Below are 6,515 nucleotides of genomic sequence, written 5' to 3'. Positions count from 1 at the left end.
AATATAGTGGAACTCAAATTATTTAATTGATGTTAATTATTTTTAGATTATTTTCTTTAACCATCAAGTACTTTATACCGTAATGCATAGAGCTGTAATAATACTTACCATTTTCAAAGAAGAAAGCTATTGTGATATGTCACAAAGTATCTTCAGTGACATGCAATTGAGTTTAACCATATCAAGTCCTGAGATAAAATTTTATAATTATAAAACTTAATTACTAGCCTCAAAACATACCATAAAATCAACTTCTATCATTAATAATATAATAATATATTCTTTTATATTCTTTTCTATAAATTACCACTCTAATGGATATAGATATAAACTATAAAGTGGACTTCCTATTATCAAGACAATTTATAAAATCAACATATAAAAAATATCATCATTTTAAGCTGATCTAATTTTATATATGTGAGCAGAAAATCCTTCATCCTTTCTAAATATCTCATTATTTATTTTGCAGTCATTTAGTATTTTCATTCATAGGTAACTCTAGTATCTATCTAGTATTTCAATTGCAAAACTGATATTTGACTTGACATAGGCTTGAGCATATAATAGACATTCAACTATCGTATAAATAAAGAATATTTTTTTATTTAATTTTTTATTAAGTCATTTTAAAAATAATTATTTTAATTAAAACTTTATTTTTATCATTTGTTGAATAAAGCTATATACTAAATCTCTTCAATACTCAAACAATATATTCTTTTTGAGATAGTCCTAATAATCCTTGCGATATCTCATTTAAATCAATCATCTTAAAATTTATGGTGAAAATTTTTTTTATTCAGTATAATAAACCAAGATCACTATTAGGAAACAAAATATTATCCATATATAAAACCAATATAATAAACTTACTCCCATTAATATTTTGATATAAATACTTATAAATAATATTTTTTTTAAATCTAAAGGAGCTAATGATATTAAGAAATTTTATATATCATTTGCTCAGAAGCTTGTTTAAGGTCATAAATGGATTTCTTAAATTTGCACACCAAAATTTCATATTTCTTCCATTTTCTCTATGGATCATTTAGGTTAACCAATATAAATCTAGATCTCCCAACAGAAAACTTATTTTCACATCCATATAATGTAACCCAAAACCATAAGTCACTAATGTCATATCGATTCTTAATGAGTTTATTTAAAAAAATAGAGAAAATATCTTGTTTTGATCAATACATTCTTTATGAGTTAAACCGTTGACATAAGTTTGACCATTGTATCATTCGACATTATCCTTTGAGTTATGTTTATGTAACAGATACTTTCATAGTCATTGTATAATTCATCGAGTTCTTAAATACTATTTTGGTTATTAATTTTAACTATTTTTTTATTACATGATATCACTTTTCAAAATCACTATCTTTTGTGAAAACAATGAGGGATCATTTTGATTTCTATAACATAATCTAATTCTTTTAGATATACCATGTAATAATTAGAATAATAGGATTTCTTTTCCTTTGAGATATTCTCAAAACTATCGATTATAATTATTCTACAAGATCATTAGGAATGATATCAATATTATATGGGAGTTTATTAATGTTATTTTATTATTCATCTTTATCAAATCATTTAATGATTTGAGTAACAATAATCATTTGAATGATAAAGGAGGATCTATCTCCTCAATATTAAGACTAAAGTTTGAGATTTTCACTTTTGTTGATTCGCTATGTTTTCGAAATTTTACATTATCAAATTCAATTATCTTCGTACTATAATTATGACAATAAAATATGTACACCTTTGAATTTTTCTGGATAAATAATTAAATATTTAAAAATAGTTATTGAATTTAATTTCTTTTTATGTGAATTGAAGACTCTAGAGGACAATCCTAAATATGTAAATATCTTAAGTTATGTTTCATATCAGTTTATAACTCAAAAAAAGTTGATAGAATTAACTTATTCAAAATATACATAATCATCCTTAAAGCTTCTCATTATATTAATTTGGGTATAGAATAATAATCTATCATGCAACTAACTATATCTATAAGAGTATGATTTTACATTTCAACCATCTAATTCTACTTTGGCATATCTAGTAAATCATATTGAACATAAATACTATACTTTTTTTAGGAATATAGCAAAAGAACTATAATTACGATTAGGTTCATCATAACTACTACAAAATTTATCACCCTTGTTAGATATGATAATTTGACTTTTCTATCTAATTATCTCTCAGCTTCATTTATGTACACTTAGAGGTATTAACAACTTGAGACCTTATATAAATTAGATATATATAATCATATCTCAATAGGTTATCTATAAAAGTGATAAAATGTCTATATTTACTAAAATAAAAACATGAAATGACCCACATATATAAGCATATATAATCTCAATGAGTTTATGAAACTATATTTTATCTCAATATTGGATTATAGGATTGTTATAAACTCAAGATTCACATTAATTCTATATAGACCATCATACAAAATTCAATGATGAACTTTTATTGAATCATATTAAGTTTACGACCATCAAGAGAGAAATAATATCCTGACAATTCTAGATTAAAAAAATCTAAATTTTTAGAATCATCTCTAGGCATAGGTGATAAGTATTAACTACTATTACTTTGCTTTAAGATAATTCCTTGTAATGATGAATATTTCATTCTCTTTTAGTTTTCATATTAAAATGAATCTCTATTATTGATAATATATATTGAAGTATCAGAATTAATCCATCAAGTATTAGAAAAAGATTTATATAATATTTGATTAGAAACATACAAAGTCAAACTTATACATTTTCCTTTTAAACCTTATAATTCTTTTTCACATGACCTTCCTTGCTATAAAAGTAGCATTTTACCGTGAAGATTTATAAAATCAGATTTTTTTTAAACTTTAACTTATTTTATTATTATCTATTTTAGGATCAAGAAAGACACTAAGAGGGGGTGGAGGGTGGGGGAGGGGGTGAATTAGTACAATAGATACAAATGATAAATTTCAATGATTTTGAAAAACTTTATTCGATTAAATTATAAGTTCGACAAAAATCGTTAGTTTGACTTGAATAAGTTTGCAAGTGAGTAGAGAAGAGGGGATTGAATAGTTTGCAATGAAGTAAAATGAAGTAAAGAGAATAAGCAGTAAGGAAAGAATACATCAGAATTTAGAGTGGTTCGGTCGTTGTGACCTACATCTACTTCCGATTCCTCCTCCGTCAAGATCATCGGTGTCCACTAATGGTCTTCTTTCAATAGGCAAAGGTCAACCACTTTTTTACAATACTTTCTTCTTTTTACAGGTTTAGAAGATAACCTTTGTAAGCTTCACATATCTTCTTAGATATTACGAGATAAAGAGAAAGAGGAGGACTCTTTCTCTTAATGATAGATGTTTGGTGGGGCATCGTGGAAGGCAAAGGGTCCCAAGCTCTGTGACTGGAGTACCTACAAGGATTTGTTCCGGATGGTTCAGGAAGAAGGGCTCAAGTTGCAGGCCATCATGTCATTCCATATTTGTGTGGAGGGCACCGTGAATATCCCGATGCCGCCATGGATTCTTGAGGTGGGCAAGTCAAACCCGGATATCTATTACACCAACAGGCGTGGCACCAGGAATCACGAGTACCTCACCATCGGAGTAGATAACCAACCCATATTCCAAGAACGCACTGCCGTGGAGGTGTGACTTGCAACCTCACATTCTTTCTGATATTATAACCTTAGTGGGTCGTGCTTTGCACTGTTTTGTCATCGAACTTCTGTCATGTCTAACCGAGCAAAATGACTCCTGACTGTAGCGAGGATGTTGTTGATATAAATCTTCATATCCATTACACAAATTTCAGCAAAGAGAAATGAAAATGGAACCATCTGAGAGGCTGTAAATTCTGAAAGCCAGAAAATATATGTTATTTGTGTGCAGGTTTACCGAGACTTCATGAAGAGCTTCAGAGAGAACATGGCAGATTTTCTGGATGCCGGCGTCATTACCGACGTAGAGGTGGGTCTTGGCCCTTCTGGAGAATTGAGGTACCCCTCGTATCCTGAGGCACAGGGTTGGGTTTTCCCCGGCATCGGGGAGTTTCAGGTGAGATTGTTTTGCTTTGGCTAATCTTCTCTTTTTCTCTTTTAGCTTGTTGTGCATGGCTAATAACACTCCATCTTTTGCAGTGCTACGATAAATATATGAAGAGAGAGTTCAAAGAGGCTGCAACGGTGGCAGGACATCCTGAGTGGGACTTACCGGATGATGCAGGTGAATACAACTCCAGTCCAAAGTCAACCAAGTTCTTCGCAGCAAAAGGGACATATCTGATGAACTCGGGGAAATTCTTCCTAACTTGGTACTCCAACAAGTTGATAATACATGGAGACCAGATCCTGGATGCGGCTAACGAGGCCTTCCTAGGTTGCAAAGTCAAGATCGTCGCCAAGGCAAGTGCATGTACTCGCACATCGTCTTCACACCATTAGCCAGACTTGTTTTGTGCATTGTCATGACTTCCGTCGCAGATAGCTGGCATACACTGGTGGTACCAGGACGACAGCCATGCAGCAGAGCTGACTGCAGGATACTACAACCTGAACGATCGCGACGGCTACAGGCCAATCGCCAGAATGCTGGCGAGACATGATGCCATCCTTAACTTCACCTGCGCCGAGATGATAAATTCTGAGCAGATAAAGATGGCAATGAGTGGGGCTGAGGAGCTGGTTCAACAGGTAATTAAAGTTGGATTTGGAGGCGGGACTCCACGGATGCATGGATGGTTCATCGTTTTGCGATTGTATGCCAGGTATTCAGTGCAGCATGGAGGGAGGGGATCGAGGTGGCGTGTGAGAATGCACTCAGTAGATATGATAGAAGGGGATACAACCAAATTTTGAGGAATTCAAGGCCACAAGGGATCGACCGAAGTGGAAAGCCACAACGAAGGGTGTTTGCGATGACATATCTTCGACTGTCCGATGAGCTACTCAAGATGGTAAACTTCAGGATATTCAGGACATTCGTGAGGAGGATGCATGCCGACCAGGTAATATCACATTTGGATTTCTAAGCTCAAGGAAAGTGACCCATCGACTGCGGCTCATTACTAACAAGCATAGATAGCACTTGGAGTTTGCTGCTATATTTGTGGTCTCTTTACAGGAGTGTAGTACTCTGAAGAAGTTGAGTTTGCTGCTAATTGGTGGTGTTTTTAACAGGATTATTGCCCGGATCCATGGAAGTACTACAAACCTATTACAGCTATGCAAAGATCCAAGGCAGCGACACCAATGGATAAAATCTTGGAAGCAACGGAGCCTACTCCACCATACTCGTTTGATCCTGAAACTGATACGAGTGTTGGTGGCGCTTATGCTGAAATCATCGATACATTATTCGGCCTATTCGATTAACATACCGCATAATGCTAGGAAAGAGGATATGGAGTTAATAATAAGATCCCGCTGAAGGGTGAACTTGTCGTCACCATTAACTACATTTGGATGGCGCTCACTGTGAAATCCAACAACAGGAGTGCTTGAGTTCATATGGACTCGAATCCTCTCGTTACTGAAACGAACTCCATATGATATTTCTTTGGTATCCCAATATCTGAGCCACTTTCAATGTTATGGCCCCAACTGCCGTTGGTAAAGTTGATGACATTGGATAATTAGTGATATTAAGGGAAGCTGATTTATCATACATCTCTCTATTATTGTTACTATTATTACTACTACTACTACTACTACTATTATTATTATTACAGCATGCATGTTATCATCGAAGCATTCTTAACTTACTCATGCACTATAAATTGTTAATAACTATGTGGCAGAAACACAAAGAAAATAATCTTCTTACATCTGCTTATTCCAGCCTTGGATCCACCGAATCATATAAAAGTTAGTGGCACATATGACCTCCCGTATTTTTTTACCGTGAAATGTGAGCGGATACGCAATTGATATACTCATTGTGAGTGGCAAAAATCAGGTCAAGGTCAACCAAAAATGTTGTTCTATCTTATTCTTCCTCTATTCTGAAATGTTGACTTTCTATTATTGACTCGATGGTTGGGCATTCGAAACTCTCTTCCGCATGCTTGTTGAGGTTGGTGTCATTGAATTTTCAGTTGTCAAATTGCAATTAGAGAGCACCAGCGAGATTTCTAATAGAATTGGAGAGCACTAGAGAATAGAGAAATTGGGGGAGAAGAACGAAATGAAGAGGGGATATTTATAGATTTTTCGTAATTTTTTATCCAAAATTTTATTCTAACTAAGTGTTATTTTGTTATTAGAAGGGAAAAATTGTTATTTTAATTCAGAATTTATATTTTATTTTTAAAATTTCTGAAATATCCTTCTAACTAGCTATTGTAAGGGACAAAATAATCTTTTGATCTTACCAAAGTACCGATTCTATCACAACCAGAAACCATTCTATATTATGTCTTCTACTATCATTACTTAATACTTTCTTATCAAGTAGTGCTATCATCCAACTTCCG

General features: G+C 33.1%; 1 pseudogene; it reads left to right on the top strand.

Moving 5' to 3' along the window:
* The first annotated feature begins 3,393 nt into the window (after positions 1-3,393).
* Positions 3,394-5,707, top strand: LOC135639658 (beta-amylase-like; annotated as a pseudogene).
* Positions 5,708-6,515: the final 808 nt, after the last annotated feature.

This window comes from Musa acuminata, chromosome BXJ3-6 (assembly GCF_036884655.1).
Source record: "Musa acuminata AAA Group cultivar baxijiao chromosome BXJ3-6, Cavendish_Baxijiao_AAA, whole genome shotgun sequence".
NCBI classification, from domain to species: Eukaryota; Viridiplantae; Streptophyta; class Magnoliopsida; order Zingiberales; family Musaceae; genus Musa; species Musa acuminata.
This window is presented reverse-complemented; position numbering and strand designations above follow the sequence as displayed.